The following is a 26,778-nucleotide window of genomic DNA, read 5'->3' on the forward strand; positions in this document are numbered from 1 at the left end:
AAGTCCAGAGGACAGCAACAAAACTGATTAAAGGTGTAGAAAACATGACATATGAGTAAAGATTTTGAAAAGTCTTTAAGTACACAAAAGGTTGTTATAAAGAAGAGAGGGATGAATTGTTGCCCTTTATCATGAAAGACAGTACAAGAAGTAATGGGCTTAAATAGATTTAGGTTAGATATTAGGAAAAACTTCCTAACCGTCAGGGTAGTTAAGCACTGGAACAAATTATCTAGGGAGATGGTTGAATCAATGCCATTGAAGGTTTTTAAGAACAGGTTAGACAAACACCTGTCAAGGATGGTCTAGATAATGCTTAGTTCTGCCTCAGTGTAGGGGATTGGACTACATGACCTGTCAAGGTCCTTCCAGCCTACATTTCTTTGATACTATGATTTTTGTCAGAAACAGGAGTACTCAGAAAGGATGTACTGTTGAGAATATCACCCCCCCACACCTCTCCCCAATTGGAGTTTAGATTTTCAGGTACATCATTCCAATTTGTGTCTGAAACAACCTACCTGAAGTCAAGGATGCTCAGAGTATTTGTGGACAAAGTGTCCTTCCCACTTCTGTCTGACTCAGAATGGTGTTTGGGGTGGTATCTTACGCTCCCTGTCTGTAGTGGGAGGAGGCTTTCAGAGTTGAGGCCATAGAGAGAGAAACAGGAGCAGGGTCAGGCCAGTAATAATACCTGTCAAGGTTCCTTCCCCGCTCTGAACTTTAGGGTACAGATGTGGGAACCTGCATGGACACTTCTAAGCTTAATTACTAACTTAGATCTGGTACCACTGCTAAAATCCAGAATTTTAGTGTCTGGATCACTCCCTGTCCCCCCAAAACCTTTCCCTCCTTGGGTAGCCTTGAGAGACTCCTTCACCAATTCCCTGGTGAGTCCAGATCCAATCCCTTGGATCTTAAAACAAGGAGAAATTAACCATCCCAACCACCTCCTTTCTTCCCACCAATCCCTGGTGAGTCCAGATCCAATCCCCTTGGATCTAAAAAACAAGGAAAAATCAATCAGGTGTTAAGAAAAAGGCTTTTAATTAAAGAAAAGAAAGGTAAAAGAAAACCCTCTGGGAGAGATTAGCATACCAGCTACTCTCACAGACAACAGATTCAAAACACAGAGGATGTTCCCCTGGGCACAATTTAGTTACACAAAGAAAATATCCAAATACCCATTTTTGATAATTCCCTAATGGTACCAAAACAAGTTACAAAGAAAATAAACATAAACCTATTTATCCCTTTCTAAAACTTACTACTCTGATAAGAGGCTGGTTCCTTGATCTTTTTCACTTCGGCTGAAATTCAAACTCTAAACAGAGGAAAAACTTCCCTCCTTCCTTTTGAAACATCTTGTTCCCCCATTGGTCCCTCTGGTCAGGTGTTAGTTAGGCTAGGTGAACTTTTTAACCCTTTACAGGTAAAAGAGGCATTAACCCTTAACCATCTGTTAATGACAATACCATAGCAGAGTCTGTATCTAGTTTCTCCGGTCCAATAAGATACTGGAAGATCAGGAGCCAGCTCATGTCGAAGCCCCAGATCAATTTACTTATGCATTAGCATAGATCAAAGTAATTGTTCCATATATAATAGTGTATTTGGTGTTTAAACTTCATGAAAATGAATGTGTCGTTACTTGAATCATTTTCACTTATCTCTATCCTGTTATAATGTAATAGCAAACATTTACGTTGTAAATACCTTTGTAACTGAGTAACTCAACAAACATGGCAGAAGCCTTGTGGAATGCAAATGAATAACTTTAACAACAAAAGGGCTGATTTCAAAGCCTGTGATCATGATGTATGACGACTGGAGGTCAAAGACTCTAAATGCATTCCTCATTCTCCATCAAAGGAAAAGCCCACATGGGCAGTGACACTGTAAGTGTGTTTTCTGTGAAAAGAAACTATAAGATTGGATTCAAGGAAAGATCCTTCATCTCTGGACTGTTTGGATTCTAACAAGGTGGAATAACTGAACAAAAAGATGAAGATCCCCAGAGTTATTCTGATTAGCCCTGAGAGACTTTTGGGAAACTGGTAGTTTATTGCATCACTACCACCATTTGGAATTATAGACTGTGACTCACCTGTACATATATTTTACCTGCTTTAACCTCTCAACAACTCTCACTTCCTTTCCTTAGCTAATAAACCTTTAATTAGTTTACTATAGAATTGGCTACCAGCATTATCTTTTGTGCAAGATCTAGAATACCAATTAATCAGGGGTAAGGACTGGGAGCAACCTTATGTGGTGTGATTTTTGGTTTAAGTGATATTTTATCACAAAGTCCAGTTTGTCTGGGTGGCAAGATCAACTGGAAAGTCTAAAGGGATAGTCTGTGACTCCATGGTAAGACTGGCACAGTGATCCAGGAGTACACATTGGTCACTGGCGTGATGAAATCTAATTATAGAGCACACCCCAGTTTGGGGTGTCTCCCTGTTTTCTGACAGTTTCCCCTGACGTAAGCACTCATGGTTATGAGTTACTCTAGACAGCATGATATGCAGCTTTCAGGGAGTTAAGCAGGTTGGTCTGAAATGGTGCCACAGAGGCCTTGGCTACACTTGCAGGTGTGCAGCACTGGGAGTTACAGATGTCTTTGTACAGATCTGTAGGGAAAGCGCTGCAGTATGGCCACACTGACAGCTACCAGCTCTGTAGTGTGGCCACATTTGCAGCATTTGCAGCGCTGTTGGGAGTGGTGCATTATGGGCAGCTATCCCGCAGAGCATCTCGTCCCATTTTGGTGCCGTGGGTTGTGGGAAGGGGGCGGAGGGTGCGGGTCATTCTGCTTCCTGTCCCAACGCCCGGTGATGCATCGCTTCACATCCCAGCAATCTCTGTTTTTCTGTCCATGTTTGGCGCCATCTTGACTTTCTCAGCGGTTTCTGTGCAGCATGATTTCTGTGGAAAATGGAGCCTGAACTGCTGAGGAGTATGCTGATGAGTCTCGCCAGCACATCACGTTTGGCAGTTGAGCTATTCCTTAAGATCCAAAGTGATGAGGAGTCCGATGATGATTGCGAGTCTCCTGACGCGTACGACACTAAATTGCTTCTGGCATTCACGGAAAAGGAATGCTGTTTTGGGGCTTGGGAAACAAGCACTGAGTGGTGGGATCACATCGTCATGGAAGTCTGGGATGACGAGCAGTGGTTGCAGAACTTTCGGATGAGAAAAGCCATTTTCATGGGACTGTGTGCTGAGCTCACCCCCACCCTGCGGCACAAGGACACGAGATTGAGAGCTGCCCTGCCGATGGAGAAGTGGGTGGCTATTGCAATCTTGGAAGCTGGCAACTCCAGACAGCTACCGATTGGTCGGGAACCAGTTTGGAATGGGAAAGTCAACAGTTGGAATTGTTTTGATGCATGTTTGCAGGGCCATTAATCGCATCCTGCTAAGAAGAACCGTGACTCTGGGGAATGTGCAGGACATTGTGGATGGCTTTGCACAAATGGGTTTCCCTAACTGTGGAGGGATGATAGATGGGACACATATTCCTATTCTGACGCCACCCCACATAGCATCTGAGTATGTTAATCGAAAGGGGTATTTCTCTGTGGTTCTCCAGGCGCTTGTGGATCACCGTGGGCATTTCATTGACATTAACACAGGCTGGCCTGGAAAGGTGCATGATGCACGCATCTTTCGGAACACTGGCCTGTTCAGGAAGCTGCAGACTAGGACTTTTTCCCCAGACTGGAAGATCACAGTAGGTGACGTTGAAATGCCCATTGTGATCCTTGGAGACCCCGCTTACCCCTTAATGCCTTGGCTCATGAAACTGTATACAGGGAAGCTTGAGGAGCAAGGAACGATTCAACTACAGGCTGAGCCGGTGCCGAATGACTGTGGAGTGTGCTTTTGGCTGTGTAAAGGGGCACTGGAGATCTCTGTATGGGAAGTTAGACTTGGGGGAAAGCAGCATCCCTGCGGTTATATCCGCGTGCTGTTCCCTCCATAATATTTGTGAAGGGAAGGGTGAAACATTCAGTCAGGCATGGACCTCTGAGGTTCAATGCCTGGAGGCTGAATTTGCAAAGCCAGAGAGCAGGGCTACTAGAGAGGCCCAGCACAGGGCTTCAAGGATTAGGGATGCCTTGAGGGAGGAATTTGAGGCTGAAAACCAACAGTAATGTTTGGTGCCTTGCATGGGAGTAAAGTGCAGTGATTACAATGTCAGTAGGAATCTGTTTTTCCTAAGCTGATTTGCAGTGCCTGTTTCTTTCCTAGGCTAAGGTATCTTTTTACTTTCTGCAATAATAAAGACTGTTTTCAAAGCCAAGAATTAATTTATTGAAAAGAAAATAACTTTATTGACAGACAAACAACATTTTGGGAACCTAAAAGGGCAGGGGGGTGCGGTGAGGAACTGTACAGATTCAGGTTTGAATATGCCATGTCTGGAGTGCTGTGCAATGACTGCTGCACTTCAAGATGCCTATACTGCTTGGTGATGAGGGTTGAGTGCAGAGGGTAAGGGTCGTAGTTCTCAGGGCTGGTTGGTGAATGCACAGATGTTGCAGGCAGCTGGTGGTGGTTAGAACCTGGATGCTGGGGAAGGAGGTTTTGAGCTGACGTTGGGGCACAAGGGAAAGAGCTTTGGGAAGGGGCAGGGCCTACATGGCTACAAGCACCTGGATAGAGTCCGCTTGGCATGCCAGGCTGCTTATCAGCTGCTTTGTGCTTTTCTTCCTGGCCACTGCGTTTTTCTGGTGGATCCTGCTTTCCCTTTCCCTCTAGTCCTGCAGTTTTTGATTCTCTCTGGCAGAATGATCCAGGTCATCTTTGCTTTTTCGAGGCTTCTTCCGGAGGTTTTGGAGTCTTTCAGCTGTTGATAACACGGGCATCCGAGAAGTCAAGGTTGCTTGTAGAAAGGCAAAAAAGGCAACAGTTAACAGAGGCAGCATTGTTTATGTCACATCAGAAAGTTATTCCAACACCGTGAAGGAGTTTACAGTCTTCACAATAGCATAATTTTCCCATGCCAAAGAGAGCGCACATAACCCACAGGAGCCCGGAAATGGTGAGTAAGGAGAACTGATTGCTTCTGGGCTGTACTGGGGTTTCTGTGCATTGGGAAAAGCAAACAGCTGCAGGGGGCACCTACACTGAACAGTCTCCCAACATTTTCCACAGGAGTTGGTCCTGCAAGATATCTCGCTGCTGCGGGTCACCTGGGAAGGGAGACTGATTGCTTCTGGGCTGTACTGGGGTTTCTGTGTATTGGGGAAAGCAAACAGCTGCAGGGGGCACCTACACTGAACAGTCTCCCAACATTTTCCACAGGAGTTGATCCTGCAAGATATCTTGCTGCTGCGGGTCACCTGGGAAGAGCGGGAGGGTCTTCTACAGCAATGTGGATTCCGCCCTGGCCCCTATGCAGTTTGCCTATGTGCAGGAAAGGTCCCCCCACCCCTCGCGGCACAGTGACGTGGATGCATTAGCCTGACTGGGACAAGGACCACAGTGGCTCTCTCAATAAACTTGCGCAAGCGCATTGCCCACGCTCTGGCTGAAACTTTTGAAGAGATTACCGCGATGTGATTGAGCACATTAATGGGCTATTCCACATCTAGGCATGCATGCATGCAGCCCTAACCCTCCCTCCTCTCCCGAAACATTTCCATTCTGAAAATAAAAGCTCCTTACCGGGAACCCGCTCCTTTGCTTGTCCTTCACCAAGTAGCAGCTGCTGCGACTGGCTACCTTCCTCCTGGCTTGAGAAGAGCTCCTGGCTGCACGCTTCCTGGGACTCCGGGGTGTCTCCCCCCACACCAGTACCTTCACTCTCGGTTTTCTCCTCCTCCTCCTCCTCCGCCTCTCTCCTCCAGCTCTGAAGTGTCCATCGTGGTTGTCAGATTGGCGGTGGGATCACTCCCAAGTATCGCATCTAGCTCCTTGTAAAAATGGCAGGTCATAGGGGCAGCACCAGAGCGGCAGTTTCCCTCTCAGGCTTTACAATAGGCTCTCCACAGCTCCTTCACTTTAACCCTGCACTGCAGCGCGTCCAGGTCATGGCCCCTTTCCAGCATGGCCCTTGATATCTGCCCATAGGTATCGTAATTCCTACAGCTGGAGCACAGCTGGGACTGCACAGCTTCCTCCCCCCAAACACTGATGAGGTCCAGCAACTGGCCATTGCTCCATGCTGGGGCTCGTCTGGCTTGTGGAGGAATGGTCACATGGAAAGATTCACTGATTGCACTCCACACCTGGCTGAGCAAACAGGAAGGGGATTTTTAAAATTCCCAGGGCATTTAAATGGCGGGTCACCTGAGGCCAGGGCAGTAGAGTTCGAACTGATGAGCAGAGTGGCTGAACAAGTATTCTGGGATACTTCCGAATACCTCTGGAGGCCAATAACAGCGCTTTTGGTGGCCACACTGGTGGAGCAGCGCTGCATCACCACCACTGCACTCGTTATTCCCCAGGCAGAGATAAAGTACAGCCAGGGCTGTATTCAGGGACATACAGTGCTGGATGTGCCTTGCAAGTATGAATGGTGTGTGAGTTGCAGCGCTGTAAAGCCACCACCAGCGCTGCAACTCTCCAGTGTAGCCAAGCCCAGAGGTAGAGTTTGCCCTGGAAAAAAATCTGCATCCTCAGGGCTCCTTCTCTTCAGGCATCCTAGTGGATGTGCATAATTAATGTTGGTTGGCATGCCTTTTTTCACTGCATTTCCTCTTCCTCCCCACTAACTGTCATCCTGTCACATCCTCCATCCTCTGCACCACCCTGAAGTGTCTATTTTCCTTGTTCTTTTTTGTTTTTTGGTGGCTGCCGGAGTTTGATTGGGAAACCTAATCAGATATTAAAATATTTTTCTCAGAATTATAAACCAAAGCACTTAACTTCATCTTATATTTATACTGCAATTTTACTATGATTTAAAAGTACCTAAATGTCTAGCAATTATCTCTTTTTTACTGTTATTATAGCATACCTATGTTAATAGCAGAGCAACTGATAATGTGGTAAGAGCTAGAAAGAGGTATCAAATAATAATAATAAAAAATCTTTTTAATGGAAACATATGCAGATGAAGCGATGTATAACTATAAACTATGTACTTCATGGCCTTACTTCATTATCATACAGTCTAGATTTCTGGACCTTCAGCTTTACCAAGTATGCCTAAGGCATGGTGATATAAAAAAGAAAAGTATCATTAATAAATATAATTGTTACATTTACAAATCTAGCTGCATTTCATTCCTCTTTCTCATCTCTCTAATGTCAGGTCTACATTACCACTTATGTCGGTGTCACTTAAATCCCTCAGAGGTGTGAATAAGTCACCCCCACCCCCTGAGCGACATAAGTTACATTGACCTAAGTGCCAGTGTGGACAGCACTGTGTCCGTGGGACAGCTACTACTATTATGCCGATGGGAGAGCCAGACACACTACAGATGAGTGGCTGCATCGGTGGAGCTGAGCCAATGTAGTGCCTCTTGTGTAGACTAGCCTAAGAGCACCACTCACGTGATAGAGCCGGTAAGGGCACGAGGCCTGTCTGGAAGTTCACAGTTCTCCCATTCCTAGACCAAAACCAATGTACTGTGGACTGTGTGTACCAATTGCTTATCACCCATCAGGTCTGACTGCATTTTGGACATCTGCGATTCCTCTGTGGGAACCTGGAGACAGTGATATAGTAACACAACAGCCTTCTTACAGTAATGTTTTTATTTAGTAGTAGGAACAAAGCATTTGATAAAAAGTTTATTAAACAAGCAGCCTACATGTAGTTTAATCTAATTGTCCCATATCATATTCTGTCATAATAATATATATGGAATTCTGTTCTATATAAGCTGCTGTTAACTGTGGGAAAATGTGCTGGGTTTGAATGAACTCAGTGGCATCTCCATTTCATTTCATTACAGGAAATTCCCAGTAGGCTCACACAAGATTGCCTGTTTATATTCAGTACTCTTCATTAATGGGCCTTTTGCAGTAAAACATTAGTCACTCCCAGTCCTCTCAAGCCATCAAGTTGGTTATGTAATCTGATGATGATGAGAGGAAGAAACATTAACTCTTTCATGGATTTTCTTTATGCTTTAATTTGTGATTTTATAGATATACCTCTGCCCCTCCTCACAAAAGTGAAGAAACCACAGAGTTATCCGAGAGTGTAATCCCAGTTTTTCTTTTATTTAGTTTTACAAGCATTTAAGAGATCAAAAAAATGCACAGAACTATCCTCTGAACTGATATGTAAAGTATTTCAGTCTCTTTCCAGTCTCAGTAGGAACAACTTTCTGATCCTATTATTTATTTGAAAGGCCTTAGTTTTCTTTTAAAAAGTCCCAGGCTTTTTCTTTGATGTGAATGAGCTGAGAGTGAGCACACAACAGTCACTGTGAACACACGCGTAGGCAACAGCCAGTTACCTTCTACTGCTACCCAGTGTCCTCCCATAATGCTTTGTATCATGCTAAAAGTTCTTGTCCTATATCATGAGACTTCCTGCCCATTACACAGGATGCAAAGCAGAGAATATGTTTTGCCATTTTTGCTCTGCCACATGGGAAGGTAGTTACAGAAAGCAGTGGCTTATTAAGAAAGTCATTCCTCACACCATATCCTTATTAACCATATGCCAGCATTTCAAGGAAACTTAAAGTGGGCAGAGGAAGTTTAACAATAGCTTTCTTAGATTAACCAGTTCATCTCATTTTATAATCTACTAAATTGGCTTCTTTGGTCATCCACCCGCACACGCAGTCCTTAGGGTGTTCATGAAGTCTATTCTGGGCCTAAATCCAACAAACCTTAGTCATTTTCTTCCCCCTCAATAGTTTCACCTTTTGCCTGCACAGAGCACATGGAACAAATCTGTGTCATATGTTTCCTATCTATTTAGTCTGCTATTTTCTTCCTTAGTATGATGTGACCTGAGGGTTTGACAAGAGCCCCTTGACACAGGTTGCAACTACTCCTACCTGAAAACAGCCTGAGGTGGCCAGCTGGCAGCAATTAGCTGTGCACTAGGCTCCTTACTAGTTGCTTACTGCTGTACAAGTTCCCTGCTGACTAAGGTGTTCAGATTCCAAGAAGCCTCACCTTTTAGAACTTAGTATTTTTCTTTTGGATGAAGAGAGTGTCTGTTTGGTGGAGAAAGGCACAGACATATTTAGAAAGAAAAATGACAAAGAAAAAAGGATTAATCTGTATGTTTGTCTTATTTATTTCAGAAAACAATGTCAGAGAAAGAAAATGTTAGTATAAATAGGAAATAGAGGTTCAGCACCATTCCTTCCTTATCCAGATCCCACAGAGGACTTGAAAGGGTTGGAATCTGTATGTAGGAGCGGGGCAGGGGAGTCAGGGGCAAATACAGGAGCTGAAAAAGCTGCAAGTTGGAAGAGGGCATTCTCACACTGGGTGGGAGCAGGCCTGAAGGCATCATTTCAGTTGCCAGTGTGGACTGGTGAAGATTCTCTAGAAAATGTCAGAGTTTCAGGTTCAATAAACGTACAGCAACCTGTAGAATAGTGGAAATCCACCTTTCAGCTGCGTGTGAGAGAGAGGCACTGGGGCAGTGGTGGCTAGGAGGAGTACTTGGTAGGGCAGCTCTGACAGACCATATTATCAGGGCCACAAAATCGCCACAGATGGACCTGGCATCTTGCAGATCCTCTGGGATCTGTGTGTATCCTGGAAGATATGTGGAGAAGAGAGCTGGTCCTCTGCTTTTCCTACTGTACTTTGCCTTCTGACACCAAAGTGCCTAAAATTACATGTTTTGTATACCTGCTGAAATGCCAGGGGCTTACCATCCATGCTTGTTTTCTGACCAGTTTGTAACCAATAAATAGCTTACTCTACTGTGTGTTCCTCCTGAATTTGATTCAGACTTTCAAGGAGGTTGTACCCAGCTACTCCAGACTGCATTTGTTTGACTTTGTCTTCCTTTGAGACTTTGCACCACACTGTGTCTTTTGGGGTGTGTCAACATGCATGCTAGTCAAAATACATACTTTGAATAATATGCTTAATCCAAAATTAGTTAGATTTGACAATTGGTAGCAGCCTATGATATGCATGTTTCTTTCTGATAAACTTTTAATAAACACTCTACTCCTTAATGCTACAAATAGCCCCTTTGAATACTACTTTGTGGCTTCTCAATTCTCCAAAAGATGCAGAGGACATAATGAGAGTGACTCTTTGTTATAAAAGGAACAAGAAGGGTATAAACTACAGTTGTTTCAGGGGGTGTTCTATTCAATGACATTTGTTTCTTTTTATCTTGTTTCTTTTTTATCTATACAAGTGGGAGGGAAATTAAAATTTCAGTAGGAGAAGGTGCTCAACATCTTAGATATCTGTACAAAATGCAAGGAGTATGGAGAATAAACAGGAAGAACGGGAAGTCTTAGTACACAGGATACAGGGAGTTGGGATAAGCTTCATGACTGGAATATTGGCATAAAGTGGCACACTTTGTTCAGAAAGGGCAGGCAAGCAAAGAAAAAAGAATAGGTACGCTTGTTCTGAGATCTAGAAGGATATGAGAAGCAAGTCAGTTAAAAGTCTTTGGGTGAAGATAAAAGGGGAAAAAAACAGGAGTGATGTCATTTCATGGGGTTTACTATAGAGCAGCAAATAAGGGGAAGGAGCTGGATGAGGCATTTCTAGACCAAACAACAGAAATATCTAAAACTCAAGACCTGCTACTAATGGAGCACTTTAATTACCCAGACAGCTGTTGGAAAAGTAATTTAGCAAAACACAAAATGTCCACTAAGTTATTGGAATGTTCTGGGGACAACTTCTTATTTCAGAAGATGGAAGACATGACAGGAAGGCAGCCATTTTAGACTTCATTTTGACTAACAGGAAATGGTTGAGAATCTGAAGGTGGAAGGTAATTTGGGTGAAAGTGATCATGAGATGATAGATTTCATGATTCTAATGAATGGAAGAAGTGAGAGCAGCAGATTAAGAACAATGTACTCAAAAAAAGATCAGACTTAAAAAAACCTCAAAGTACTATGGGAAGAAAATGTAAGGAAAATGGGCATTCAGGAGAGGTGGCAGTTTTTCTCAAAGAGACAACATTAAAGGCAAAACAGCAAACTACCTGCTATGAAGAAAAGCTGATAGGAATAGTAAAAGGCCAATATGGCTCCATCAAGAGTGCTTTAATGACCTGACAATCAAAAAGGAATCCTACAAAAAGTGAAAACATGGGACACCATCACAGGACCTAACCACATCAGCCAAACCATCAGGGGCTCATTCACTTGCACATCTACCAATGTGATATATGCCATCATGTGCCAGCAATGCCTCTCTGCCATGTACATTGGCCAAACCAGACAGTCTCTACACAAAAGAATAAATGGACACAAATCTGACATCAGGAATTATGACATTCAAAAACCAGTAGGAGAACACTTCAATCTCCCTGGTCACTCAAAAACAGACCTAAAAGTGGCAATTCTTTAACAAAAAAACTTCAAAAACAGACTGTAACGTGAAACTGCAGAACTGGAATGAATTTGCAAACTGGACATCATCAAATTAGGCCTGAATAAAGACTGGGAGCGGATGAGTCATTAGAAAACTTAATTTCTCCCATACTAATTTTTCCCTACTGTTACTCACACCTTCTTGTCAATTCTTTGAAATGAGACACTCATTGCCACTACAAAAGTGATTTTTCCTCCCTTGGTATCCTACTGTTAATTGAATTTTCTCGTTAGACTGACCTCCCACTTGGTATGAGCACTCCCATATTTTCATGTGTTGTGTACTTATATCTGCTACTGTATTTTCCACTCCATGCATCTGATGAAGTGGGATCTAGCCCATGAAAGTTTATGCCCAAATAAATGTGTTAGTCTCTAAGGTGCCACAAGGACTCCTTGCTTTTGTTGTTCTTGTTGTTGTAGTTGTTTGTTTTTTAAAATTCCTATGGAGGAGTACATAAGAATAGTACAAGCATGCAGGGACAAAATCAAAAAGGCTAAGGAAAAAATGAGTTATACCTAGCAAGGGACAAAAAAGGCAATAAGAAGAGTTTTTATAAACACAGATTTATAAGAATCAAGAGAAAGCTTAAGGACAGTTTAGGTCCACTATGTAATGGGGAAGGAGAGGTAATACATGACATCAAGAAGGCTGGGGTATTTAATGCCTCTTTTCCTTCAGTCTTCATTAGAAAGATTACAAGGAGTCCATTGGCACCTTAAGTATTAATGATAATGAGGAGGGAACACAAGACAGAATAAGGAAAGAACAGATTAAGGAATATTTAGCTAAATTAGATGTATTTAAGTTGCCAGGGTCTGATGAAATTCATCTTAGGGTAATTAGGGAACTAACTGAAGCAATCTTAAACTATTAGTGATATGTCTTAGAGAACTGCTAGAGAATATGGAGATATACCTATCTCATAGAAATGGAAGGGATCTAAAGAGGTGATTGAGTCCAGCCCCCTACCTTCACTAACAGGACAAACTATTGATTTTGCCCCAGATCTCTAGATGGTCCTCTCCAGGACTGAACTCACAATGCTGGGCTTAAGAAACCAATGCTCAAACCACTGAGCTATCTGTCCTCCATATGTAAAATGCCACATGACTGGAGAAGGGCAAATGTAGTACCCTTCTTTAAAAAGAGGAACAAAGGTGGTCTGGGAAATTCTAGACCAGTCAGGCTAATTTTGATATCTGGAAAAATACTGGAACAAATTATTAAACAATAAATTTGTCAGCACATGAAGGATAATTGGGTTATAAGTAATGGCCAACATGGATTTGTCAAGAATAAATCATACCAAATCAACTCAATCACCTTCTTTGACAGAGTTACTGGCCTATTGGATAGGGAGATATAGAGGGAAATAGCAGACCTTACATATCTTAATTTGTAGTAAGGCTTTTACACAGTCCCACATGACATTCTCATAAGCATACTGGGGAAATGTAGTGATTAAATTACTATAACCTGGTTGCACAACTGGCTGAGAAGATATAAAAAGAGTCGCTATAGATGGTTTGTTGTCAAACTGGGAAGACTTACTGAGTAGAGTCCTGGAGGCCTCAGTGGTCTAATGATTTGAATAATGGAATGGAAAGTGTGCTTATAAACTTTCTGGATGACACCAAGCTAGGAAAGGTTGCAAGCCCTTTGGAGGACAGGATTAGAATTAAAAATGACCTTGGAAAAACTGGAGAATTGATTTGAAATCAATGAAGACAAATGCAAGATACTTCACTTAGTAAGGAAAAATCAAATGCACAAATGCAAAACAGAGAATAACTGTGTTGGAGATAGTACTGATGAAAAGAATGTGTGGGTTATAGTAGTTCACAAATTGAATATGAACCAACAATGTGATGCAGTTCAAAAAAAGACTAATATTCCTGAATGTTTTATGTAAGACATAGGAAGTAATTGTCCCACTCTACTTGGTACTGGTAAGGCATCAAATGGAGTACTGGGTCTACGTCTGGGGACCACATTTGAAGAAATATGTCGGTAAATTGGTGTGGGTCCAGAAAAGAGCTACGAAAATGATAAAAAATTTATCAAAGCTGATCTGTGAGTAAAGGTTAAAAAAAACAGGCACATTTAGTCTTGAGAGGAAAAAAAAGACTGTGTGGGGACCTGATAACAATCTTCAAATATATTAAGGGCCGTTACAAAGAGGATAGTGATCAATTGTTCTCACACTGGATGTAGGACAAGAATTAATCAGCTTAATCTTCAGCAAGGAAGATATTAGGAAAAACTTCACCCAGCGCTTGGTGATAAAATTGAACATGGATTGCACTTAAAAGGCAACACATTGTATGTAACACTTTGAGAAACAAAATCCACCATCAGACACACAATACACACTCCTTGGTGATTAGAGCTGTTTTCAACTCTGGGGCAAAGGCCTATCAATCCACATGAATTTTTGGGAGCTATCTACCATTTTTTCCAGTGGGACATAAAACATCTCAAATAAACACAGTGCCCATGAGGAAGATAGGTCCAACATTTTTTAGTCATAGAAGTCAATAAATCTGCTGGAATACTTGTGAATGTTCAGAATGAGACTGGGAATAGCTGTCAAGACCTTTGGCTTTTTTGAGAGGATCAGAAGAGGCACTGCGATGTAATTAATAACTCTCAGAGAGGGGAAAGGATAGAGGAGAGACAGTAGATATTGAAATGTCAATTTAAGTAGGACTCAATCTTTGAACCAAATGAAAAGTGGTAGGGAGAGGATATTTGCAAAGTTGTGTTAGCCTTGTTTGTCCCAGAAAAGTAAAAAGACAAGGTGGATGAGGTAGTATCTTTTATCCAGACCTGAAGGACTGTGTAGTTCAAATGGTTGACTCCATTACCAACAGAAGTTGGTCCAATGAAATGTATTACCTCACCCAGCTTGTCTCTCTAAGGGGATGATGCACATTTTTAATCTTTTTTTAAAATCCAAAAACATTCTAGAAATCTGGTTTTGTCAGTCTATTGAGTGCATAACTAGGTCTCCTGCAGTATTAAACACTTTGTCCACAGCTGAATTTCATTTCCCCCTTCCACTTTACAGTGTTCTCATACTGGCTAGTTGTTTTACAGATCCTCTCTAAATATCCTACACAGGACAGAGCTTGATCTACAGAGCTCTCTGTACTTCAGTACATATGGGAATTTTGAATGGCTGGGGGGGTTATGTTATGGAAGAGGAACAGAGTTTCTGGATCTGTGCTTTGGTGAATCTTCTACCCATTTCCCTATATGAATCATTTGTGATCCTAGCTTCATTTCTGTGAAGGTATTTATTATTTACAAATATTCACCAAACTGTTCATAGAAACAACTAAGCTTATGGAGTGCTCATGAACCGTTCACTTCAATTACTGACTTATTTATCAGTCACCATTTTGTGTGATTGGTCGCAGAGTAGGGGTTTTTTTATGTGGTTGGGTTTTTTTGCTTTTGTTTTCAAACAGGAGAATAGCAAATGGCAAAAACTCTTCTTCCACCATAAATACCCTTTTTGGCAAGCAAATATGGGTATTTATATGAATAACGATCATTCCCCAAAACCTGAATTAAAACATATGTATGTGTAGGTTCACAATCAGAAAAGAACAAAGGATACAAATGCAATCAGAAGAAGAGACATTCAGAATTTTAAATCCATATTTAAGAGTATTGTTTGTACCTACCAATTCTTCTGTCAGCTGTTGCTTGAACTTGCAGTTGAACATATGAAGCATTAGTTAATGCAGGCACAGGATAGATAAATTCTTATTTTGGGAGCTGATGAGGGTAAGCAAAAAACCAAAACTCTCTTTTCCCATCTACATTAACTGATAGTCCATTTCAGCACTGATACCTAAGATCCAGTCTATTAAACTGTAAGTCTCCACACACTGCTAGTTTTATCTGTCCATCAGGGCTAAATCTACACTAATCCTCACTATGGAATTGGAAATGGAATTGAAAGGGTGCTCCTCCTGGGGAATTTTATCTATTAGTTTACAAGCTGGATCTCAGTAAAGTCCTGTTGCTGCTGGTTATTTTTCAAACATGTAAGATAGGACAGACATTATCTTTTTTGTTCTTCTACCACACTAGCCTGAGGTATCTGGGGAACATTTTTTTCTCCATATCTTTAAAAATAAAAATAAAATACTGTTCTCTTTCAAAATCCAGCATTTTTTATTTTTATATGTGTCCTACAAGGAATGATCTTTGTAACGTTAAAGTACATACTTATTTCCTTTCTTTTGTCTCAGTAGTTAGGGAGAATTCCCTGACCCCAGCCTAGTTGTGACCAGGAAAAAGAAAGTGAATAAATACATTTGATATTTGACCTACATTTTGCACTAACACATCATATCAAGGGACTTCTAAAAATGTGCTCATCTCAATGTTTTTTTAAAGTAAAGAATATCCAGAATGAAAATTCTGGACTCAAACATTTCCAACGTTTCAGAAGTTTGGATCTGAATTTTACAACAGGGACTAGCTCTGCTAAGAAATAGCAAATGTCTGAAATATAATGAAAATCTTTTTCAGAAACTAACAACAAAATGTTTTGGGATTTGAATACGTAATGTTGCATTTCTGCATTCTAGCCCAGACTGGAAAACCTAAAATAATAGTACAATGTGCAGGTGTGTATATATATATAGATTTAGGATAAGACTGCAAAATATTGAGGCACGTATATAGCACTTTGATATTCTACATTGATTTAAAATTCTGTAGTAACTATTACTGCAACCAGGACTTGGCACCATTATTGTAAAATGAGAAGAATAATTCTGCAGTGGTTGGCAAAGGGAAACACCAGAAATGTAATGAGAGAACTTGCTTGTTTGAGATTTCCAAAAATGAGCTTTGAATCTCTGAAGAGGAGGGTTGTGAGCCCTTCCTTATTCAGAGACCCTCCTATGGTCAGAGCTAATCTCATGTTGCATTTTGAAGAAGAGAATAAGTGGTCTTCCTACTCCACTAGAGTCTATGACCTAAATGAGCTATTCTAAACCTGTACTGTCCCAAACCTAAAATTCTCAAGGTCCAACAGAAAATGAACAAATAAACATAAAATGAGTGCAACTTTCTCATTGCAAATTTCATGCTTCCTAGTTCTGGCCACAACCAGAAGTGACAATATGGAGGGGCATGTATAGTCATACAGTACTTAGACCATAAGCTTTCTGTGACATAGAGCATCCTTTTGTTGTGTGTTTATACTGTGCCTGGGACTTCTGGGTGCCACTGCAATATAAATAAATAATAATAAATACAATTATATGGTAGTATCTCAGTCTTATAATGGTTTCAGGGAACAACTGAAACGTTTAAAATGATAATAAAATATTAACAATAATTAATAAATAACAACAAATATAATAATGAATACTATACTTCTTCTCTAGCACTTTCCAGTAGTAGCGCTGAAAGTGCTTCACAAAGGAGCTAAGTATTGTCCCCATTTTGCAGATGAGAAAAGGAGTCCCAGAGAGGTGGACCTTTCCAAGGTCAGCTCCCAGGCTAGTGAAAAGCTGGGAATAGAATCTCATGTCTCTTGAGTGCCCAACCAATGCTCTAGCCACTAGGCTACACTGCCCCTTCAGTTTCATGAATACAAAATCTCACTCTTTCCAGTCTGGCACACAACAAGACTCAATTCCCATGAATTTTTAGCCTGACCAGGACTAGACTAAAATGCTTGATAAAAGTTCACTTAAAGCTTCCAAACATTTGAATGCTTTCTTGGCATACCTACATTTCTGATATTTGCCCATCATTAATTTGCTATATGTAATGCCATCTCTTGTTGGGGAAGGTAGGAAAAGTAGAGGAAGGGTTTCCTCTGCTGGCACCAGGTTTAAAGATTCCACTGTCTTCTAATGCATTTTATTCATTTTGGGAAGCTATACAGATAAACAGATTTTAAACCAGATTAGGCATGATTAGGTCCCATTTACAACCAGCAGAGTAGAGGAATTAAAAGCCAATCCTGGCATATTTGCAAGAGAGGACGTCCTGTTGGGCTGGAAATTAATAAACTGATGTGAAATTATAAATAATTAGCTCCAGCCCTTTCACCAATCCTGTGAAAATTATTAAAAAAAATCTTACAGCTGTTGGCTAATCAAGAGAAATAGTCTAGTTACTGCAGAATGTTTTAAATGCCATTAATAAAAATATTAGCATTCCAGGAGGGGTTGTTAGTTGACAGTAATCATGGATGCTGCATGGCAGCAGTAAGATCCAAAGAGGATTCTAAGGAAGAGGAGTTTAGAAATGTGGGCAAAAGCCTTGTGTGAATGTCAACAAGCAATTACCATTCCCACTATGCAGCAGTCTGCTTTTATGGAAATGTGCATTATGGTGTCAACTGTGCGGTTTCTGTTTCACAAGAGATGCAATCTCTTCCATGAGAGGCCAGTGCTGCTTGTTAGTTGCACAAGACTATCAGAGACAGATACTCTCTCACTTCCTTACCCCTCGAAGAGGCTATCACTGTGGCAGGTGTTGTACTTGAGCAATCCTTGAGTGCCAAGAACGAGTTAGTGGCCAGCTCTAGTGTAAGGGTGCAAAAGGGCTCCTCCCTCACTACTACCACACCCATACAAGATTCAACACACTGCATCCTATTGTGTTTGCCTCCGTGCCCTTATCAGGTGAACAGTAGGACATAGTGTCTAAAGGAGCCTTACAGTCTAAATCACAAAAGTGCTACCACTGTGGCTTTAATTTAAAGTTCATGTTAGACAGTTGGGTTTGTTTTGTTCCTCCCTTGGATGTGCTAGCTGCATGTTCACAGCACACCAGTATGAGTTTCAAAATAAATAGCTGATTACAGAAAACCTGACATCGCTCTCCAAATCTCAAATTAAAACAACTCTTTTCACCATAGGAATATTCTGCTTTGCATGCAGTTAGCTCTTTAATGTTATTTATTATTATTATTTTATTTTCTTGGCTATTTTCTCAACCTCTGGATCAAAAATCAAGCTGTGGTACCCTGTGAGTTTCAAGCATGAGTGTTATAGTGCTTCTATATTACTATCTTTTGATGCTGAATAGAGTGTTTCAGGTTTCCTGGCTTTTCACTGGCAGAAACTCTTGCTTTTCTTGTTATCAATTTTAAGGTAGAGGGTAATTGCATAGTAGTGCTACAGAAATGGGGTGCCCCAAATTCTTACCAAAAAAAAATTGCTGCTCTATCATTGAGCCTACCTGTCATCATGTAGTTGTATTGCTTTCAGATAAATTACATGCGAATTAAAAGTACTACTCAATGGTGGCAAAATGTGACCCAAAGTAATTAACACTTAGTCCAACAGGCAAACTTTTAGTGAAATTATAAAATCTAAGAGCCATGGGAAGAACTCTTTGTGAATCCCTGGCTGAAGAAGATCCTAAAAGTGTGTATTTGGAAAGTATATTGTCTAATCATGAGATGGTCTTTAAAGAGAGCTTCAGCCAGAAGAACTTCAGCAGTTGAGACAATCAGGGTACCTCCTTCGTGATCTCTTGTGTTATCTGCCTACACTTAAAACATATAACAGATCTATAATTCCTAATCTTACTTTCTCCTTTCCCAGCAAGTATGTACCATTAGATTGTAATTTGTCCAGAAGATGGCATACACGGTAATAAACTCAAATGATGCAAAGGTTTCTTCTTTGGCATGTATCAGAGGGGTAGCTGTGTTAGTCTAGATCTGTATTCTTTGGCATGATTGCTCCTGATTTTTCAGTTGCATTTTTTTAAAATTAACTTTCCATGCTGACTAGAAAATGTGAGAATCTCATAACTGTAGAGTTTAGTGTCACCCTTGGACTGAAAACATACCTGTAATTAATTAATTTAATTTAATAATTAATGTTTTGTTTGTTTGCAATAATATAGTATTTCACACTATGCAAATAATTTCACACACAAAGTGAAACAGCCACATTTTCAAGGGAACAGAGTATACTTTTTGCTGCTGCAGTTTTAGCAATTTCCCTCTACCACTGGCAACAGAAAACTTTCCCCAGCATTTCAGAAAATGTGAAATTTACTAAAAGCATCTTTTGTCCTGTTTCCTATTAAACAGCAACCTTCCACGTGTTTCGGTGGTTCAGGATTGTACGGTAAAATGCATAAAATAACGTTAAACTTGGCAAAAACAAAATTAGTAAGAAAGCTGGAGCAAAAGAAATGTTTATGGAGTCCAGAAAATGGTGTCACTATGTTTGTGCCTAAAGTCTCCGTTTGCACTAAAGAAAATTGCATCTTGGAGTATATGACCAGGAGAATTATTAAAATATTGCTAACTCTTCCCCTGATAGGCTGGTACTGATGGCATTTCTGTTGGTCTGTGTGTCTGTAACTCAATAACTTCTGAATGTTTCATTTCATGAGTTCCAAAATTTTGGGAATGTTGAAGCTTCTGTGGAAAGAACACTAGTAATTTTGGGGAAAACTGAAAAATCAAAAGAGGGAATTTGCAAACACATGGAGTAGATGGTTAAACACCAGCTGCTGGCGCATGTCAGCTGACTTGGATTCAGGGGACTGTAAAACTCTGGTTTAGATATTTGGGCTCAAGGTGGAGCCTGAGTTCTGGGACCCCACAATGGGAAAGGGTGCCAGAGCCCATATTCCAACCCAAGCCCAAATATCTGCAGCCTGAGCCCCATAAGCCCTTTGTCAGTTGACAAGCTGTGTTTAATTGCCCTGCCATATGTTGAGCTCAGCTATGGCTTCAAGTACCTCTGCAATTGTCTATCAATCAAACAATTGGTTGATGATTCCCAGTAATCCCTTCCAGTAAAACAATATCCCATCTCAGCCTTGCTCCTCCTCTCAATAGATTTTAATGTGTTGACACCATGGCTGACTTTTCTCTCAGACCAATAACATGTTGGGGGAAAGGGAGAAGAGGGGAACATGAGAGAAAGATAAGCATGGGGAGGGCACACAGCCCCGGGAAGGGAGGGAGAATGGGGGGACCGGAGAATGGGAGGCATATAGAATCTCTGGTGGGGGGAGATTGGGGAACCCAGAGAGGTAGGGAGAGGGCACACAGAGCCCCAACATGGAGCTATGGTGGGAATGGGGGTTGCATACAGTATGGGGGTTGCAGTACAGGCATGAGTATGACAATGGGGGGCACTGGTATAGAGGGAAGGAATGGGGGTACATTGAACCCCTGGCAGGGGAAAATTTGAGGGTATTGCAGAGAGTCCCTGCAATAGATAAAGATAAGAGGTAGCATACATGGAGCTTGTGGGTTGGAATGAAGGAATTTAAGGAGTCCCTGGTGTGTATAATGAATTTGTCCTACGAAACTACAAAGCATGTGTCATAGTATCTTTCCCAACTCGACCTTAGCGTCCAGGATATGGGTACTAGCCTAAAGTCCTCTAAGCTTAATTACCAGCTTAGATTCTGTAGCGCTGCCACCAATCAGGAATTCCAGGGCCTGATACCCTCTGGTCCCCCCAAAACCTTCCCTGGGGACCCTCAAGACCCAGATTCCTTGAGTCTCACAACAAAGGGGAATAATCCATTTCCCTTCTCCCTCCTTTTCCTCCTCCCAGATTCTCCCCGCCCTGGGTACACTAGGAGAGATTAACAGATTCCAGCTCCGTGAATCTAAACACAGAGATTCCACCCTTCTCCCCTCCCTTCCGTCTCTCCCGGAGAGAGACACAGAGATAAACGCAGAGAGCAGTTGTTTTCCTCCCCTCCTTTCCTTTCTCCCACCAATTCCCTGGTGAGTGTAGACTCCCTTCCCTGGAGTCTTACAAAAGATAACCAAAAAATCAATTAGATTCTTAAAAAAAAAAAAAAAAAAAAAAAAAGGAAAACTTTAATAAGAAGGAAAAACATAAAAATTGTCTCTGTAATCAAGATGGTAAATATGCAGGGTTTTTATAGCTTATAGACAATAGAAAGAATATTTCTCCAGCAGTAACACAATTTAAGCTACTTCCAGCAAGTACACATCTGCAAATAAAGAAAAACAAGTTAAAAGACTATAACTGCCTTTTTACTTACTCACTATTCTGAATAGATAAGAGACTGTAGCAGGGAGATTGGCAGAAACCTGGTTGCACCTCTAGTCCCGTCCAGGACCCAGAGAGAACAACGCACAAAACCAAAACCCACAAACAAAGGCTTCCCTCCACCTAGATTTGAAAGTATCTTGTTTCCTGATTGGTCCTCTGGTCCCCTGGAGAGACATTAACCCTTAATTATCTGTTTATGACAGCATGAGACCCCCTATTTATATTAAACACTTGTATTCTCCCATAGCCAGAGACTACCTCAAGTGAATAGAAGTTGTGCAAAACAGCCAGAAGGAGTATGTTGATCTTCATCAACGATTTAGATGTTGGCATAGAAAGTACGCTTATTAAGTTTGCGGACGATACCAAACTGGGAGGGATTGCAACTGCTCTGGAGGACAGGGTCAAAATTCAAAATGATCTGGACAAATTGGAGAAATGGTCTGAGGTAAACAGGATGAAGTTCAATAAAGATAAATGCAAAGTGCTCCACTTAGGAAGGAACAATCAGTTTCACACATACAGAATGGGAAGAGACTGTCTAGGAAGGAGTATGGCAGAAAGAGATCTAGCGGTCATAGTGGACCACAAGCTTAATATGAGTGAACAGTGTGATACTGTTGCAAAAAAAGCAAACATGATTCTGGGATGCATTAACAGGTGTGTTGTAAACAAGACACGAGAAGTCATTCTTCTGCTTTACTCTGCGCTGGTTAGGCCTCAACTGGAGTATTGTGTCCAGTTCTGGGCACCGCATTTCAAGAAAGATGTGGAGAAATTGGAGAGGGTCCAGAGAAGAGCAACAAGAATGATTAAAGGTCTTGAGAACATGACCTATGAAGGAAGGCTGAAGGAATTGGGTTTATTTAGTTTGGAAAAGAGAAGACTGAGAGGGGACCTGATATCAGTTTTCAGGTATCTAAAAGGGTGTCATCAGGAGGAGGGAGAAAACTTGTTCACCTTAGCCTCCAATGATAGAACAAGAAGCAATGGGCTTAAACTGCAGCAAGGGAGATTTAGGTTAGACATTAGGAAAAAGTTCCTAACTGTCAGGGTAGTTAAACACTGGAATAGATTGCCTAGGGAAGTTGTAGAATCTCCATCGCTGGAGATATTTAAGAGTAGGTTAGATAAATGTCTATTAGGGATGGTTTAGACAGTATTTGGTCCTGCCATGAGGGCAGGGGACTGGACTCGATGACCTCTCGAGGTCCCTTCCAGTCCTAGAGTCTATGAGTCTATGTGCTTGTGACATACCTAGTAGCACTAAAGTTCAGGATTTGCTAATGTCTAAGAAGTCTTGTAAAAAAAAAGTTGCTGGCTTATGATTAACAAAGAAGCAACTTTTGCAAGGTGAAATGTGCTTTTTAGGACAAAATTGTGGTTCCATTTAAATCAAAAGGAGTTTTGCTATTAACTTCAAGGAAATCAAGATTTGGCTCTCAATCTTCTGAGCAATTACTACTTCTATGGTTTTGACCGATGAATTGCCACATGCTGTGAAGGTTCATTGGAGTTATTCTGATCTGTAATATTCAGGAAGCATCTTAGAAACCTAAATTGAAAGCCAAGTAGGCCACCTTAAAAAAATAAATTTGATCTGTAGCATGGTATATGAGATGTATATTTTAAAATGTGAATTTAGTTAACTTATTTCACACCCTTAGATTTATTTTGTGTATCTGCATCATAAATGATTCTTGTTTATTATGCAACAGATTATGGCTTGCAAAAAGGATACATTCCACGTTGTTGTACATGTCTAAATAAAAATGTCTTGGCACATTTGGAGCTTCTCCAATATCACAGTTTAATAATAATAAATAATAATAAATTTGATTTATATAGCAGTTTCTATACTAAAGGATTCCAAATTTCTTTAAGTATGCACCCAGAACTGAAGTCCTTCCTCAGACAAGTGGTCCCATTGACTTATTGGCCCATGTGAGTGATGGCTGAAGGACATATCATATATAACATATATGGAGTAATAGCTTGATTACAACAAAGAATCATTACAGGAGAAGAGGATGGTAGCCTGTCAGACAAGAAAAGCTTTGCAAACAGAAAAAAGAGGAGGGAAGCCCTGGGAGAAATCTCTACTATTAGCAAAATACCACTTGGTCTTTGGGGCTAACAAGTTAGTTGGTGTTATTTAGCATAGTGGTACTGAAGTCAATGAAGTATCAAAAATTTACATCACTAGAGGCTCTTGGTTCTTATGCAAATTATGCAAAACAGACAAGGCATTGGCTTTTAAGGTCTCATAATCTGAACAAAATTAATGTACCTCAGAATACTGAAGGGCTGAGTTAACACAGCTGAGATTTGAGCTTGTGCCTAGAAAACAGCTATACATATCCATCCTAATGATTTGGTCCCTAGAGCCATCTCTTCCAGTAGTAACTACTGCAATAGTGCTGGTCTTTGGGTAAATAGTCTACAAAAACATGTATGGTATGATGAAACATGGTTTATGCAAGTACACAGACACATTAAAAGTTTAAGCTCCTGACTCTGGTCTCACTTGCAGGTACTCCAGAGAAATCGAGGGTGTTAGCTGTCATAGCTTTTGAATGCCTCTTCTCTGGAGTGTTTTCTTAGGTGGAACCTCTGGGTCTTCATTGCTCTGCAGCTTTGTAATTGCTCTGTTCCACTGCAGGACAGATCAGCTTAGCTAGGAAGGGTGATAGATGGATTCTTTCAAAATAACAGAAATTAGTAGGTTCATATATTTCTCTCCCATGAGATTTCCAGCCTATTTTTACAGGCCCATGAGATCTGCACAACACTTCAGAGAAGCAACTGAAATTCTGGAGACATATTTGAACAAACCAACCTCTGAACCTTTTGAGGTTTGTTATTCCTTAATGCATGGTCTCATTTTCAGTTAAATTATGGTTACTGCTGCTAGACTGCAGTTTCCTTATATTTTATCATGGCCTCTAGGAAAGAAGATGCTCTCAATGATTTCTGAACAGACTAATCCAGTTGAAAGAGCAGAAGTGGAAAAAATAGCAGTGTGGAGAGCAGCACTGCTGAATTTGAGATGTTGTAGTTATGTTCAGTCAGATCCTCAGCTGACTCCAATGCCTTTATTTATTGATTCCAGTTTAGTTATGTTGCATTACTCCCACTTTGGCTCAAGGGATGTACTTATGTACTGTGACAAAGTTCCTCCTCTACCTAGGTGGGTCCTGCACTTATTGAAGGATTTGCTCACCTCAGTGATCTTCCCCTCTGGTGGATCCCAGTCTGGGTCAACTCCTCCTGTGTCTGATCAGGAGTCAGGAGGTTTGGGGGGAACCCAGGACCACCCTCTACTCTGGGTTCCAGCCCAGGGCCCTGTGGATCACAGCTGTCTATAGTGCCTCCTGTAACAGCTGCATGACAGCTACAACTCCTTGGGCTACTTCTCCATGGCCTCCTCCAAACACCTTCTTTATCCTCACCACAGCACCTTCCTCCTGGTGTCTGATAATGCTTGTATTCCTCAGTCCTCCAGGAATTCATTCTCAGCTCCTGCATCTCTTGCTCCCAGCTCCTCACACCCCAATCTCACTGATTAACTGGGAGGCTTTTAACTAGTTTCAGCAAGCTCTTGATTGGCTTCAGGTGGCCCAATCAATGTAGTTATCTCCACTGCCTTCTAGAAAGATCTTAATTTACTCCAGGTGTCTTGATTAACCTGGAGCAACTGCCATTTGGTTACCAAGGTCCTAGGGATTTGGTTAGCCTGGGACTAACATACCTGTTACTTACTACTTTACTGTAGCCATCTGGCCTTGCCTCATCACAGTACTTATATCAGAACTTGAGGTCCAAATGCATCTGAGCTTTGGGGAAATTTGTTCCACTTCCAAACTTCTTCTAATATGTGAATCAAACCCAAGATCCACACCCCAACTCTGAAGAAGTCTGTATCTAGATCTTAACTCAGAGGCTTAGGTTCCCCTCTGATACTGCTATCTTCTGCTTTACAAATGCACTCCTTTTTCCCCTTTCAGCTGATTAATGTATAGAGTTTCATTAATATCAGCCCTTTGTATTGACTCACTTATTCAGCTGAAATGGAGTATGAAAAAATAAGCCAAAAGGATACTCTAAAAGGACTGGACTCAAATTGTCTATTAGCCATTGGTTCTAATTTGGGCCAATGTAGAGCCACATTGAGGGTGGGGGAAAAGAGATTAGAGAGATTTTGCCTAAAATAGAGTAATCCCTTAAGAAGTAAAGCTATAAGGATTATATTCAGTTTCTATGCAGAAGGAATAAGTATAGAGGAGACTTCATGGGCCCTCTGCTTTCCCTTGTATATCTGAGAAAGAGCCAACTGACTCGGCAACAGTGGTAGAGTATCTATTTTCTTTTTGAAGGCAGAACTCTTTGGGGAATCCTAATGGTATACAGTGTGTAATTGAACACATGCATTTCCCCAGGTATTTCTCTTATAACTCCTGAATTCAGACTGAAATCACATCATTACTCCATGCATGGCAGAAGCCACTCTATATTCTTACCAAATCCCGCTCAGACTGCCAATCAAAATGCATTCACTTTGTGCCTGAGAGTACAGTACCTCTGTGTCATAAACAGATAGTTAAGAGTTAATAGAACAGAAGTACTTTATATCTCTTTTGCCTGTAAAGGGTTAACAAGATCAGTGAGCCAGGCTGTCACCTGACCAGAGGACCAATCAGGGGACAGGATACTTTCAAATCTTGAGGGAGGAAGTTTGTGTGTGTGGTGTTAGTGTTTGGTTGTTATTCACTCTGGGGGCTCAGAGGGACCAGATGTGGAACCAAGTTTCTCTCCAATCCAGGCTCTTATAAGTTCAGACTAGTGAGTACTAGGTAGATAAAGCGAGTTAGGCTTATGGTTGTTTTCTTTATTTGCAAATGTGTATTTAGCTGAAAGTAGTTCACATTGGTATTTTGCTGAAAAGATTTTAATTTGTACTTGTACACTTAGGCTAGGAGGGTATTCCCAGTGTCTATAGCTGAAAGACTCTGTACCTATTCCATTTTTTAAATTTACAAAGATAATTTTCACTGTTTTTTTCTCTCTTTAATTAAAAGCTTTTCTTGTTTAAAAACCTGATTTTTTTTTTTATTCTGGTGAGACCCCAGGGGACTGGGTTTGGATCCACCAGGGATTTGGTGGGGAGAAAGGAGGGGGAGGGAGAGAGAGGTTAATTTTCTCTGTG

General features: G+C 41.1%; 1 long non-coding RNA gene across 1 annotated transcript; it reads right to left on the reverse strand.

Annotated features, from left to right (window-relative positions):
* Nucleotides 1-1,117: 1,117 nt before the first annotated feature.
* LOC115651522 lies at nucleotides 1,118-21,134 on the reverse strand. The gene is made up of 4 exons (XR_004000378.1): nucleotides 21,124-21,134; nucleotides 15,871-15,878; nucleotides 12,847-12,849; nucleotides 1,118-1,201 (listed from the first exon to the last, which is right to left on the reverse strand). It is a non-coding gene; the product is annotated as an uncharacterized LOC115651522 (long non-coding RNA).
* Nucleotides 21,135-26,778: the final 5,644 nt, after the last annotated feature.

Source organism: Gopherus evgoodei, chromosome 4, assembly GCF_007399415.2.
Source record: "Gopherus evgoodei ecotype Sinaloan lineage chromosome 4, rGopEvg1_v1.p, whole genome shotgun sequence".
Classification (NCBI taxonomy): Eukaryota; Metazoa; Chordata; order Testudines; family Testudinidae; genus Gopherus; species Gopherus evgoodei.